At 42.4% G+C, this 16,142-nt stretch overlaps 1 long non-coding RNA gene across 2 annotated transcripts in view; it reads left to right on the top strand.

Moving 5' to 3' along the window:
* LOC138792491 (uncharacterized) overlaps positions 1–16,142 on the top strand; it is a 128,799-nt gene that overhangs the window by 78,870 nt on the left and 33,787 nt on the right. Inside the window, exon 1 of one of the 2 annotated variants that reach the window (XR_011363148.1) lies at positions 12,495–12,751. The exons of the other annotated variant lie outside the window; for it this stretch is intronic. This is a non-coding gene — a long non-coding RNA (uncharacterized lncRNA). Of the gene's footprint in view, positions 1–12,494; positions 12,752–16,142 lie in introns of those variants that run through there. 2 annotated transcript variants of the gene reach the window in all.

The raw sequence follows: 16,142 nt of genomic DNA, 5'->3' as shown, positions 1-16,142 counted from the left end.
TATGGCGCCGCTAGGGATCCCGGCCGGAGTGTATACTATGTGTATACACTCCAGCCGGGATTCCCTCAGCCTGCAGAAATCACAGGCAACCTTAGTTTCTGCTTGATTTCTGCGAACCTTGCGTAGTGTGAACATAGCCTTGGGGTGCTGGAGCCATTGTGTATTTTCCTTTAGCTCCATAGTACAGGCTACTAGGGTCCATGTGGCTGCTGCAAACCACTTTTCTCATGCACATTTTACATGTTCTCATTTGACATGACAGTAGTGGTCATATGGTAAATGAGTGCTATTTTTGTATAAAATCTGACTATTGGGCATGTTTTATCCATGTGTACTGACTGCCCATAGCAGTGTCTTACATGAGAATCTCTTAGTAACTATTTCTTTGAACTGTACTTGGATGCCACTAGTTATCCACTTCTGCTTTTTCCTGTGTTGGTTAGTTGTAGAGTTTCCGGTTCCTTAATTTGGTTTTATCGCCCATTTGACAGCATATTTATAGCCGCGGCTTGCCCATCCTTGTCCTGAAGACATTACTGGTCTTTCCCACAGCTATTAGCGACATCTGGAAAAATAAAGCAGAAACTTAGAAAGCAAGAAGCTGCCTGTTATTGGTATCTGTGCAGCTTCGCAGGTTGGTACCTTTGACCTTTCAGCAAGGCCGCACAACTCTTTAGGCTAAACTTCACACGTTTTTTGTTATGTAAAACTCTGTACAGTACAATGAAACTGGTTTTTTTTGTCTTTTTGTTTATTTTTACAGCTGTATTACAGCTGTAAGGCTAGGTTTACACTGCGTTTTTGCAATACTTTTTTTTCATGTTTTTTTGCCAAAAAAAATGCATTTGCGTGCATTCATTTTGATCCATTTTTCGATTGACATCCATTATAAAAAGGGATAAAAACTTTTTTTTTTAAACAAAAATAAGGTCAGCTACATTTGTGTGTAAGTTAAAAAAGATGCGTTGATGATTTTTTTTTTTTTAATAATTGAACTCAAATTGAACACAAATGCATCTGTTTTTTTCCATCCATTTCTTGCAAAAACTGATTGCAAAAATGCAGTGTGAACTAAGCCGAACACAAAAAAAAAAAACCTAAGTAGTTTATTCTTTCCCAGTAACAAAATATATACAGATGGGCTTGCCACATGATTCATCAAGCCTTGTTTAGGCTCTGCAAATGAGTGGCGATCTCGCTGTGCACTGCCTCACATTGGGAATTGTAAAAGCGCCTGGACTATTGATTTCTGCAAAAAAGTCTCTTTTTTTAATGGCTATTTTAAGAAATTTTGTAATTGGGTTTATTAGACAAATATGCCATTATCTGCATGTAAAAAGCCTTTTCTCAGGTCCCCCCTCCTCTCCCTTCTGTCATCCACTGCTCAGAATCAGGAAATCTCGACTGTTTTTTTTCATCCGTCGGATCTGTCTGTTCTAGGGAGGGGGGAGATTAGCGGGCAGCTGAGAGCCGAGAACAAAGGATTGGACAGGGGGGCTATTCAGAGGTCAGTGGTGACTGCAGAGGAGAGAGCGCGGGATGTGAATGTAAATTAACTTTGTTGTCCTGTTTTGCTGCCTCTACTTTCTCTCTCCATAGGAAAACCATAAAGACAGGGGGAGAGCTTCAAACTGCTTTTTCATGATAAAAATTCATTTTTCGGCTAATAAAACCAATTACAAAGTTTCTTAAAATGGCCTGTACTATTAATTTCTGAAATAAAAATTTAAGTGACACTTGACGTACCCGTACCCTTAACCTCTTAAGGACATAGGACGTACCGGTACGTCCTATGTCCTCACTTGCACTTCAAAGCGGGGCCGCGCGGCGGCCCCGCTTTGAAGTGCCGCGATCCCGGGTGCCGCGTGTAGCCCGGGACCGCCGCTATTAGCGGGCACGGTCTGATCGCCGTGCCCGCTAATTAGCTAATCGGAGGCAGCTGTCAAAGTTGACAGCTGCCTCCGATTACCGGAGGCAACGTTTCCCTGGTGTCTAGTGGGGGAGATCGCTCCTCCGGGACCTTGTCCCGGAGGAGCGATCTCAGTTACTGATGCCGGCCGGGGACGCGTCCAAGATGGCGCCGTCCTCGGCTCGGCACTCGTTTACTTCCGGCTGCAGCAGCCGAAAGCAAACGAGTGCCGATCTCATGGATCTCTGCAGCATATCTATGCTGCAGAGATCTCAATGAGAGATCAAAGTATATATACAAGAAGTCCCCCAGGGGGGCTTCTAGTATATGTGTAAAAAAAAAAAAAAAAAAGTGTTGTTAATAGTAAAAAGCCCCCTCCCCTAATAAAAGTCTGAATCACCCCCCTTTTCCCAGGTTTTAAATAAAAGTAAACAAATAAATAAATAAACATGTTTGCTATCGCCGCGTGCGTAATCGCCCGAACTATTAATTAATCACATTCCTGATCTCGTACGGTAAACGGCGTCAGCGCAAAAAAATCCCAAAGTGCAAAATTGCGCATTTTTGGTCGCATCAAATCCAGAAAAAATGTAATAAAAAGCGATCAAAAAGACGTATATGGGCAATCAAGGTACCGATAGAAAGATCAAATCATGGCGCAAAAAATGACACCTCGCACAGCCCCATAGACCAAAGGATAAAAGCGCTATAAGCCTGGGAATGGAGCGATTTTAAGGAACGTATATTGGTTAACAACGGTTTGAATTTTTTACAGGCCATCAGATACAATATAAGTTATACATGTTATATATCGTTTTAATCGTAACTACTTGAGGAACATGCATAACAAGTCAGTTTTACCCCAGGGTGAATGGCGTAAAAACACATTTCCCCCAAATAAAAGAAATGCGTTTTTTTTTTTCAATTTCACCACACTTCGAATTTTTTTCTGGTTTCGCAGTGTACTTTATGCAAAAATTCAGCCTGTAATTGCAAAGTACAATTAGTGACGCAAAAAATAAAGGCTCATGTGGGTTTCTAGGTGGAAAAATGCAAGTGCTATGACCTTTTAAACACAAGGAGGAAAAACCGAAAACGTAAAAACGAAAATGGGCCATGTCCTTAAAGGGTTAAGGGGTACTCTGTAGAAGAAAAAACTTTTCATCATTTGGTGTCAGAAAGTTATACAGACCATATTTAACAATACAATCCTTCCAGTACCTAGCTGCTGTGTGCCCTAAAGGAAGTTGCGTAGTTCTTTCAAATCCAACACAGGGCTCTCTGCTGCCACCTCTGTCTGTATTGAAAATGTACAAATCTATATAACTTTATGGCATCAGTTAATCTAAAATTCTTATTTTTATATGTACCCTATATCTATGTATAATGTTCACTTCCGGGACATGAAATTCTTGTCTAGCAACTTAGCCCTCTAGTGGTGGTTTGTTGCTCAGGAGCATTCTAGCATGTTGTAAAGGACTTGTCTGTGTCCAGTGTTTTACAAATATTGCTATGTTTCCTTTCTGGAAGCCCATTGAATTGTTAAAGGGTTAAATGACAGGTACCCTTAATACCTCAAGGACAAATTCAATTTCCACTTTTGCTTTTTCCTCTTTATATTTAAAAGGCCATAGCACTTGCATTTTTTCACCTACAGATCCACATGATCCCTTTGTTTGCAGCACTAGTTGTAATACACTGCATATGCTGGGGGGAAAAAACTGTTTGCACTGTGAAATAAAAAAAACTAACTCCCCCCCCCCCCCCCCCCCCCCCACATTTTGGGGGGTTGTGTTTACACCATTCACCCTATGTAAGACATATTATCTATGATCCTCAAGCCAAAACTATTACAACAATATGTAACTTGTATAACTTTTATTTTACCTGACTGCAAAAAATAAAACTTTATACAAGTACGTTGGTCTTCTGCCAGGGAAAAGGGGACGGGGCCTAATAGAATTCGCCAAGAGGCACACTCCTTTTAGTGAATCCGGCCGGCCGCACGGGGCGTACCCCAGGGAGAAGGAGCCAATCTGTACCTTCTCCCTGGTGTATGCCTCAGGCGGACCATTCATAAATGTCCCCCAATGTGTTTAAATTTCTCTATTACCATCCTTTCTATCTTTTATTTTTTGGTCTATGGGGCTGTGTGAGATGTCTTTTTTTTCCCGCCATAATCTGTTCTTTCTTTTGCTTGCTTGCGTATATATGTGACTTTTTTTTTTTTTTATCACTTTTTTTTCATTACAATTTTTCTGGATTTTGTGTGACCAAAAATTTGCAATTTTGCCCTTACAGTGTTTACCGTATGAGATCAGGGATGTGCTAATTTAACCCATAGCTGCACCAAGACGTTACTGAACGTCCTCGTGCCGCTATGGGAGTTCAGAGGGGGGTCGTCTGAACTGCCGTGATCCCGGGTGCCGCATGTAGCCCGGGATTGCGGCTATTAGCGGGCACGGTCCGATCGCCGTGCCCCCTAATTAAGTACTTAGAAGCAGCTGTCAAAGTTGACAGCTGCTTCTAAATACTTGCTCATCTCCATCCCTGGTGGTCTAGTGGGGATTGCCCCCCCGCGGCGCGATTGCGGGGGGGCAATCCCTGCATCCATCCCGGGCCGGGGTCTGCGCCGTAATGGCGCTGATCCCGACTCGGCATTCTATTGCTTTTGGCTGCGGCAGCCAAAAGCGATAGAACACGGATCTCATGGATTCATGCAGTATAACTATACTGCATGGATCTCTGAGAGATCAGAGTGCATATACTAGATCTCTATGAGAGATCAGAGTGCATATACTAGAAGTCCCCCAGGGGGACTTCTAGTATATGTGTAAAGTAAAAGAAAAATGTATTTAATAACACAAATCCCCCTTCCCTAATAAAAGTCTAAATCACCCCCCTTTCCCCATTTTATAAATAAAAATAAATAAACAAACATGTTTGCTATCGCCGCGTGCGTAATCGCCCGAACTATTAATTAATCACATTCCTGATCTCACACGGTAAATGGCGTAAGCGCAAAAAAATCCCAAAGTGCAAAATTGCACATTTTTGGTCGCATCAAATCCAGAATAATTGTAATAAAAAGCGATCAATAAGTCGTATATGTGCAATCAAGGTACCGATAGAAAGATCACATCATGGCGCAAAAAGTGACCTCACGCAGACCCATAGACCAAAGGATAAAAGCGCTATAAGCCTGGGAATGGAGCGATTTTTAAGGAACATATATTTTCTTTAAAAGGTTTTAATTTTTTACAAGCCATCAAATCAAATAAAAGTTATACATGTTACATATCGTTGTAATCGTAACAACTTAAGGAACATATATGGCAGTTTTACCCTAGAGCGAACAGAGTAAAAACAAAAAATAAGGGCTCATTTGGGTCTCTAGGTGGAAAAATGCAGGCGCTATGGCCTTCTATACACGATGAGGAAAAAACAAAAGCGCAAAAATGAAAACTGGCTGTGTCCCCTAAGGGTTAATAGTTCAGGCGATTCCGCAATACCAAATATGTTTGTTTTGATGTATAAAATGGGAAAAGGGGGTAATTTAAGCCTATTATGGGATAGGATTTTTTATCAATGAAAACATTTTTATTTACAGTAATTTGAAGTCCCACTATAGGGACTTCTATACAAATTGCATTGATAGATCAATGCAGTATACATGTACTGCATTGATTTATGTTATCTGCACTGGATTACTATGGGCTGCTGGAGCCCATAGTAATTCAATGCAGAGCCAGGATCCGTGTCATTGCAGCACTGACTCCGGCCCAGCAACGGATCGCCCCTCCGCAATCACATCGCGGGGCGGGGGGCGCAATCCGTCCACTAGGGATGGCCTTTTGTAGAACAGCTGCATTTAAATACTTAATTAGCCGGCATGGCTAGCGGCTAATATTGGTGGTTCCCAGCTGCTAGTAGCAGCCTTGCACCGTTCAAAGCAGGGTCACTGTGTGACACGTCAGAAGTTTACATGCACTGAAGACTGCATGAAATAAAACAAAATTCAAGTGAATACAGGTTTTGCTATCCTGTTGACCATTCTCTGAGAAATAAGCAGCATCCGTTGTGATTGTTTGCTGTTTTATATGTTTTTTACATGCAGTGAATAACATGCTACTTACTGCTGCTGTATGAGGCTAATGTTAATCTGCAGTGAGAGTGCTGGTATCAGATTCCTGAAGCAGATCCTCTAGTAAATAAGTTTTAGGTTTGCTATAGCTAAGGCTACGTTCACATCAGCGTTTGACCATCAGGAACCATTCCGTCTACCTTTTCCGTTTTGCTTACTCCAAAACGGAAACTGTCGGATCCGTTAAAATCCCCATAGATTCCCATGATATATTAGTGTGCTCCGTTTGCCCTAATTGTGCTCCATTTGCATGCAATCCGTTCAAGATCCGTTTTTTTTTTTTGAACGGAAGAAAAAAGTGTTTGCAGTATTTTTCTTTCCGCTTAATAAAAAAAGGATCACGAACGGAAAGTGCACTTCTGTTTTTTTTTACATTGTAGTCAATAAGGACAGATATAAAACACAAGGTATTTCCGTTCACATCCGTTTTTTTTCATCCGTTTTTGCACTGAGCATGCGCAGAAGCAGCAAGAAACCAAAGGAGAAAAATAAACGGACAGAAAAACTGATGCTGACTGATGTACAAAAGTCAGTTTTTTTTAAGCCAAAATACAAACTGACCATTAAAAAAGATGAACATTTTGCAATCAGTTTGAATCAGTCTGCTCATCAGTTTATGCTCATCCGTTTAATTAATATAGACGGATCAGTTAGAAACAAAGAAAAACGCTAGTGTGGCTGAGCCCTAAAACAGATTTGTTTTTTGGGGACTGCTATTCTTAGCCGATCAGCGCACAAATTTGCTGGCAAATTCATGCAGTGATTAAAGGACAACTCAGGCGAAAATTTTTTTTGGCTTATTTAACACACATTACAAAGTTATATAACTTTGTAATGTGGTTAAATACCCGGTCTGGCCCCCTTCCCCCACTTTCCGACCCCCGACCCCGGAAGTTAAAGAATATTACCTATTACGGTCGTCACGGTCCTCTTCTCTGGTGTCGGGTGATGTCAGAGCTGGGGGCGGTCCAGGTCTTCTTCTTCCTCCTCGGCGTCTTCATTGAGAGTGAATGGGAGAGAAAAGGCTGCTGGTGCACATGCGCACCAGCAGCCTTTTCATTGGCTGGAGTGCATCACATGGCTTCCAGCTTGCTCAGCCCTGATTGGCTGAGCTTGCTGGAAGCCATGTGATGCGCTCCAGCCAATGAAAAGGCTGCCGGTGCGCAAACGCACTGGCAGCCTTTTCTCTCTCATGGACCCGGAAGCAAGAGACATCGCTGGACGCCGGAGGCAGGTGACGGTGAGGCGGACGGCGGGCGAATGGAGTGGCGATCGTCACCGGAGGAATGGTGAGTATGGTGTCTGTGTTTTTTTGTTTTTTTTTGGGGGGGTCCCGCCGGAGTTGTCCTTTAAGTTCTGCATTCTGGCCAAAGCCCATATGTTTCACCCTTGTTGTTTTTTTACGTAAAAGAGATGAGTTGTTTTTCTAAATTGATGTGAAATGGAAAGTAGTTAACTAAAATCCCATTCTGTATGTACAGCTCCCCTAGAAAGCTTTGTGTCTCCATGGTAACAGACTACACAACTTGGGTAGACAGAGCCATATTATCGGTCTTTCCACTAATTCTCAATAGGCCCCTTTCACACTACTACTAGATTTGTCCACAACCCATTCATTTCTGTAGCTCCATATACACATTGGTATTAAAGGGGCTATCCAGTGCTACAAAAACATGCCCACTTTCTTCCAGAGACCGCACCGCTCTGGTCTCCAGTTTGTTTGGGGCTTTGTAATGCTGCGTTTACACGGAGCGATAATTTGCCCAATCTAACGATTTTGAAGTAACTATGGACTTTTTACAATCAGCGTTTAGATGGCACTATATATCGTTTGGAAAAATTGTTATTGTGATCGTTTTAAGATTGCTTAAGCCCATCATCAGGGTGAATCGTTGAAAGAGTGTTTACACGAAGCGATCTGCTAATTTTCAGTGAACGACCAACAATGATTTGAATATGCTGAAAGATCACCATGAACGATTAATCGTTCGTCACTTGATCGTTCTCTGTGTTTACACGAACCGATTATCGCTCAAATGTGAAAGTTATTGCTAAAATTCGAACAATAATCGTTCCGTGTAAACGCAGCATTATGGTGCATTTACACAGACAGATTGGAAGTTAAAGCCAGGAATGGATTTGAAAAAAGAAGAAAGCTCAGTCTTTGACCCGTTCCCTGTTTATGGTCTGTTCCTGTCTTTGGCTTCAAAAATCTGTCAGATAAATCTGCCTGTGTAAACGCACCATTACTCACTTTAATTAATTAAAGTGAATTGAGCTTGATTGCAAAATGCTCCTGACCTGTAGACAAGAGTTGTGCTGCCTCTGGAAGAAAGCGGCCATGTTTTTGTAGCGTTGGACAACCACTTTAAGGCTGGGTTCACACTACGTATATTTCAGTCAGTATTGTGGTCCTCATATTGCAACCAAAACCAGGAGTGGATTAAAACCACAGAAAGGATCTGTTCACACAATGTTGAATTAAGTGGCTGGCCACCACTTAATGGCAAATATTTACTGTTATTTTAAAACAACGGCTGTTATATTGAAATAATGGCCGTTATTTACTGTTATTTGGCGGCCATCCACTCAATTTCACCATTGTGTGAACAGATCCTTTATGTGTTTTTAATCCACTCCTGGTTTTGATTGCAATATGAGGACCACAATACTGACTGAAATATACGTAGTGTGAACCCAGCCTAAGGATGTCAGCTGGGGCTGGGATCAGTACAGCAAAAAATACTGGTGAGCAACTAAGGGTTTTTTTCAAATAAAAAAAAATACACCACTAAATTTGTGTCTGTCTATCGCTGCTGTTTTTGATATTTGAGCTCATCCCAATATAAAGTGGTTGTGTGGGCTACTCTTCCCACCTGATTTTGAAAACTGGAATTGAGACTGTTCCCTGTTCATAGTCTGTTCCTGGCTTTGGCTTCAAAAATCTGTCAGATAAATCTGTCTGTGTAAACGCACCATTAGGCTGCATTCACATGTTCCATGTTTGCTCCATGAATCTGTTAAAACTGATGGTGAATCCCTGTCCTGGGTGGTTTTCCTGCACAATTTTTTTTTTTTTTTTTTTTTTGAGGGAGGTTGTGGGTGTATGACACATGCATAGAAATAACCTTCCCCGAAACAGCAACACAGTGTGAAGTGTATGTTTCTGAAGGCCCAAAATAAGAGAATAACTATGGAGTGCAGGGGTTGAAATTATGCCCAGGAGCCTGAAGGTCTTATAATGCCTCTTCTATATAGGTGGAGAGCAGTACTATAAATAAAGCCTAAGGGGCCCTAATACAGACTTTGTTTTGGGGACCAGCACCTTTGCTTGTACCTAAACTAGATAAGAGTATAGTACCACTGGCTCAAAACTTTATAGAGAATACAAATCAAATTCCAATATTACACTAAACAGTGTTCATCTAAAAGTGCTGTTTAGTGACAAAACAACTTGACTGATATACTGTAAATTTGCACTAATTCCAGGCTCGCTGTTCCAGCACCTCCAGTACTGGGCTCTGCTCTTTGTGACAGGTAGGGAGGATGGCCGCTTGTCTCGTTTCATTACCTAAGGTTCCATTTACACAGATCATCTGACAGATTATCTGCCAAAGATTTGAAGCCAAAGCCAGGAATGGATTTGAACAGGAGAAATCTCAGGCATTCCTTTATGACCTGTTAAGACCTCTGTTTATAGTCTGTTCCTGGCTTTGGCTTCAAATCTTTGGTAAATCTTTCTGTGTAAATGGACCCTAAAGGCCGTATTCCACGGGCCGACAGTGAGGAGCAAACAAGTGCTATTAGCGCTCATTCCCCTAGTTCCCCGCTCGCTGCCGCCACTATTCCACGCGGCAGCAGTGAGCAGGTGAGTCCGGGGAGGGCCGGGTGATCGCTGATCGTCCAGGCAGCCCATAGGTTATAGCGGTGGTCTGCTGCTGCTCCTATTCCACGGAGAGAGACAGCAGCAGATCGCTGCTATATAAGTCATTTGTCTTTAAACATGTTGAAAGACAAACGACTTCAGCGATCAGCCGACATGAACGTTGCCTCCTATGCCACGGGACTATTATTGGCCAAATACGGCCGATAATCATTCCGTGGAATAGGGCCTTTAGACAGCCCCCTTTCTCAGTCCTAATACAAACAACATCCTGTAAAGGTGGTGATTCCATACTATTTGCCAGTAGTATTGGGCTTCAGGAATCTGGCCTACAGTACCCCTTTAACCTCTGCTAGGCCATAGCTGCACTGTGATTTATAAGAGTACCTAGGTAAAAGCAGTTTTGCTTAATTCATTCATCCTTTAGGGATTGCATGAGTACATGTATATGATGTAATGAGTTGTTGCTATTGTGATTGCCAAAAATTCAGTAGTAAACCCCAAATATAAAACGTAAATTGCTATTACTGCTTTAGTGTGAACACGGTTTATAGCTGATCAGGCCAGGATTTTGGAGGCATGCCCTGGTTTTCCACAAAGACTGGCGCTCCTGGCTTTCCTTTCTCCGGGATGCTATTACATGCACATTACAGGCCCGTTTAAAGAGCTTTGCTGACATTTTCAAAATCCCAACTATAACAAATTGTCACATATATTCACCTTTCAGGGCTGATGCTTCTGTGGCTCCAGAGCCACGGCAATGATCCGTCATACACATGATGGAGATCCCATAGGTATATTGCGTATGGCCTAAGGCCATAGTCACACATTCAGGCAGAATCTGCACTGACTTTGATGCATGTTCCTTTTAGTTAAGACTCCTATTTATTTCAATGGGATTTCCACAATATGGCATTTTACACATGGAAATTTTTTACGTGGATCTAAATTCCGAAGTGACATGTTACATAGAAGATTGTCGGCAGAAAAAGCCCCCTTGGTCCATCTAGTCTGCCCCCTTAGTATTTTCTTTCTTATCTTAGGATAGATACATGTATATACCAGGAAGGTTAACATTCTGTTATTGTAGATTTACCTACCGCATCTACTGGAAGTTGGCTCCAAGCATCTACTACTCTTTTAGTAAAATAATATTTTCTCACGTTGCTTCTGATCTTTCCCCCACCTAACCTCTCAGTGTGTCCTCCTATTCTTGAATTCAGTTTCTTTTTATAAAAACACTTCCCTCCTGAACCTTAGTCCTGAAACATATTTGATTCTTAAAGGGGTACGCTACAGAATTATTTTTTTCCCTTCTCTAATCAACTGGTGTCAAAGTTATAAAGTTTGGAAATTACTTCTATTTAAAAATCTCAAGCCTTTGAGTACTTAGCTGCTGCATGGACTGGAAAGAATACACCACTTCCTGCAGGATGACTCTCTGCTGCCACCTCTGTCTGTGTCAGGAACTGTCCAGATCAGTAGCAAATTCCCATAGAAAACCTCTCCTGCTCTGGACAGTTCCTGACACGGACAGGGGTGGCTGCAGAGAGCACAAATACCACTTCCTGCAGGACATATAGCATATCATAAGTACTGGAAGGCTTGAGATGTTAAATATCCAAACCTATATAACTTTTTGGTACCAGTTGATCTGGAAAAAAAATTGCCAGAGTGTTTCTTTTATAAAGCATACCTGTTATTAAGAAGAATTTGTGTCAAACGTTTTGATCAGTTGGGGTCTTCTGAGGCCCCCACCAATCAGGAGGTCCAGCTGAGGCCAGTGCTAAGGCAATTCACTCCCTGGCTTTTCATCCAGGCAGCTCTATTATAAAAGGGGCGTGGTTTAAAGGGGTTGTTCAGGATGAGATCATAAATGCTTTCATCCTGATACTGAACCACTACAGTTCCATTGAAATGTCAGAGCAGAGTTGCAATACCACACACAGCCTGTGGACAGGCGTGGCGCTGTTTATAGGAAGAAAGTAGCAGTAACTTTATAAAAACTTGCTAAATATTTGCACAGCTGCATGTATAATCCACATGATAGGAATAATACATACAACAAGGTGGAAATACATCCTCAATGGCGATAAATTACGTGCACTAGCTTCCAGCTATCTGTGCCATCCCATGGCTGCTGCCCAGGATATCACTGTCTGTCACCATATGACTGGTTGTCACTGCGGCCCTTCAGCTGTTGCAAAACTACAATTCCCGTCATGCCGGCAGAGACAAAGCATGATGGGAGTTGTAGTTGTGCGGGAGGGCTGACGACTCCTTGTCCCTGTACCTAACCTGTGGCTCTCCAGCTGTTGCAGAACTACAACTCCCATCAGGCCCTGCGCCATCTGTCCCACTACACTTCCAGGATGAGGAGTCCGGAGGCCGCCGCTCCCGGTGCGTTATACAGGCCCGGGCTCCTCCGCCGCCGCCGCCGCCGCCGCGTACCGGACTGTGCCAGGATGTGCGCAGCCCAGGCGCTGGGATCCAGAAGTGGGGGCGTGACCAGAGGGGGCGTGTTATTGGTTAGGTTGGGGGCGTGGTTCCCATGACAGCCGAAGTAGTTCCCGGCATGCCCTAGGGCTGACGGGGCTGGCACTAACGGATTTGAATGAGAAGCTCTGCGCTTTCGGCGCCATTTTCGAGTCCTGACTGGACCGGAGCTGTCTGGGGGAGTAGCTGTGTAGCGGGACGGAACATGCACTGCGGTGCCGCGTGTTGTGTGTGAACTGACAGCCCGAGCAGGGCACTGCGGTGTGCGGCTGAGGGGGATGCCGGGGTGAGGATGCTGCGGGCTGTCAGTCTGAGGGAGGTAAGAGCAGGCGCTGGCAGGACGGAGTCGCTGTACGGATAAGGTGTCGGTACCGGAGGAACGTGTGCACGGTGCGCTGAGCCCGGCGTCTTCCTCCTCCTCCCTCTGTGTGAGGTGACAGCTCGGGGGGCAGCGCTCACCGCCCCGCGTCACCTCATAACACCTGTCAGGAGGGGCGGAAAAATATGAAAAAAATATAAAAAAATCCCCTGAAGCCCCCCCAGTGCCCCCCCGCGCGGAGCGGCTCCTGGGGGGCTCCAGTTTGAATTTTTCAGTTTGAGCGGGACTGCCAGGGGGGGCGGTTGGGCGGGTGCATCTGTCATTATGAGGGGGAGGCCAGTGCCGCTGTCATCTGCGCTATACATCCCGATACCTGCAACTGACAGGACACCCCCCACAGGTTAGTGGACCCTTCTGTCCTGCTGCCTATATAAAGCGGCTTCAGGTGACGGGATTGTCGGGGGGGGGGGGGGGGGGCGGCGACCTGCAGACCCCCACACTATAGAAGTACACCTGGTGGCGGTTAATTTTGCTGTGTGTGTATAGGTCTCTATAGTTAAGTCTGTGCTCTTCGTTTACCTTATAGTGGCTGCAATAGTACAGACTGCGTTTCTCACCCTGTAACTCCCCAGCTGCTGCAAAACTACAAGTCAGGGCATGAAGGGAGTTGTAGTCCTGCAGCAGCTGGAGATGTAACCTGTAGATCCCCATAGGTAATCGATTAGTCGCCATGTGTATCGGTGTGTCACGCTGGTAATGTAGTAACCACTGACCGGGCTGTGTATGTACTGATACATTGTGGACGTGTCACGTGGTGTCCGGTATAGAAACTGTACGAGTGTAGCGCAGATACGTGCGTATGGGGGGACCGTGCTAGGGCGCCTATAGTAACTGTATGGGGGTTGTGTAGTATGGAGGGACCGGGGCTGCATAGCTGGGCACCTGAGTGTGACTGGTGCAGGACGTGTATACTCGTGTGCACACAGCTGGGGATGAGGGACTCTACTGCTGCATGTCTGTACATAGATGGCCAGATAGTGAGCCCTGTATATGTGTGTGTGTGTGTGTGTGTGTGTATATATATATATATATATATATATATATATATATATATATATATATATATATATATATATATATATTCTAGTTAGAGGATATGGCACATGTTAATTTATTACTACCTTAGGTAAGATTGTTAAATGTCTTTTGTACTGGTAGATAGTGGACATTGTATAATGTATACTGATTATAGACCCTTTATAGAGTGTGAATATATACTGCTACAGTTAAATGGGAGACATTATACAGTGCCAATTATATAGCAATAACACATTGTATGTGTATAATATATATATATATTTTTTTTATAGTGACCACTCTATTGTGTATAAACTGCTAGATACCACTACATTGAAGACCTTGTATAATCTGTGTACATAATGCCAGTTAGAAGATTGTGTGTGTTATTAGATAGTGGACTCTGTAATATATGTATACTGATAATAGACACTTTGTTGTGTGTGTGTGTGTGAATATATACTTCTAGTGGACACTATATAATAAATGGGGGACACTGCATAATGTATTTTTGATAGTGGGCAATTTAATGTGCATACACTATTAAATGTGTAAATATAGATTGTGTATACACTATTAAATAGTGTTTATATTTCACACACTGCTAGATACTGTAATATATATATATAATATATGTGTGTGTAGTGGACATTATACACACACTATATAGATAGTGATGTGTGTGTGTGTGTGTATATGTGTGTGTGTGTATATATATATATATATATATATATATATATATATATATATATATATATATATATAATACATTGCATGATAGAGGATAGTGGAAGCAATGTATATTGAAACTTGGAAACTGAGTGTGTAGATATGCGCGTAGTGTCAAAAATATACACACATTATACAATGACTGCTACTATAATGTGTGTGTGTGTATAGTGGCTAGCTGTGTGTGTAAAATTGTAGTAGCAGTTAGTCTCTCTCTCTCTCTCTATGTGTGTGTGTGTATGTGTGTATATATATATATATATATATATATATATATATATATATATATATATATATATATATATATATATATATACTCAACAAGATGGTGGTGTACATAATGCTACATAGTGGAAGTTGTAGTGGATAACACTTTTGTGTACATATACTGCTAGATGGAGGACAGTGTGGGTGACTATATTACTATGCATGCAAGAGAGTGGAAACTGTATAAAAACACTGCTAGAAAAAGGACATTTATTATAGATTGTGGCGTCCACACAGAATTGCAGTTTCCTCTATCTTGCTGTATGTATGCAAATATAGGAAATATATTTCAAACACTGGCCTTTCAGCAGTATATATACACACAAACTAGGGTCCACTATATGGCTATTTTCACACACAATATTTACACCAGTCTTTTGGTCAGTGTTTTTTCATCTAAAATCAGGAGTGGAACTGACAGGGCAAAATTATAACCACAGGGCAAAATTATTTGCAACCCAACCCTTTTGGTTATAAGAATGCTGACTAAAAGGCAGAAATACGATGTGTGAACATAGCCTATAGCAGTATTTATACACTGTCCAAATATACACACACTATATACAGTCCACCATTTAGTATATGCAGATATGTGGTGTCCTCTATTTAGCAGAGTTTAAAAAAAAAATAATTATACATATTTGCAATATATTCACACACATCTATTTTTTTTCTTTACCCCACACACATTAGACAGTGGACACTGTATTACAAGTTAAACACATGGCAATATAGTGGACAGTATATATTGTGGAAACCGTGTTATTCCTTGATAGTGGACACTGTATAATCAGTGTGTGTGCATGTGTATGACCATTGTGGAAACACAGACGTAATGGGGGAGATTTATCAAACATGGTGTAAAGTGAAACTGTCTCAGTTGCCCCTAGCAACCAATCAGATGCCACCTTTCATTCCTCACAGACTCTTTGGAAAATGAAAGGTGGAATCTGATTGGTTGCTAGGGGCAACTAAGACAGTTTCACTCCTTACCATGTATGATAAATCTCCCCCAATGTGTATACTGCTAGTAAAGTGGCCATTGCAGTGTGTGTAGATATGGATTTTTGTCCCACAACAGAGCACATTGTTTGTGTACATGTATATTGTGCTAGATGGTGGACACACACACACACACACACACACACACACACACACACACACACACACACACACACTATACAGTATTCACTACCTAACAAAGTGTCCATTGTCTAGCAGTATATGCACATTATCCCATGTCCACTATCTAGTAGTAAATATACACACACTAAAAATCCTCAACGCTCCACTCTATTCCCTCACATGGCTCTGTCAG

The sequence above is a fragment of the Dendropsophus ebraccatus genome, chromosome 5 (assembly GCF_027789765.1).
Source record: "Dendropsophus ebraccatus isolate aDenEbr1 chromosome 5, aDenEbr1.pat, whole genome shotgun sequence".
Taxonomy (NCBI): domain Eukaryota; kingdom Metazoa; phylum Chordata; class Amphibia; order Anura; family Hylidae; genus Dendropsophus; species Dendropsophus ebraccatus.
The sequence above is the reverse complement of the archived record's forward strand: the minus strand, read 5'-3'. Positions and strand labels throughout refer to the sequence as shown.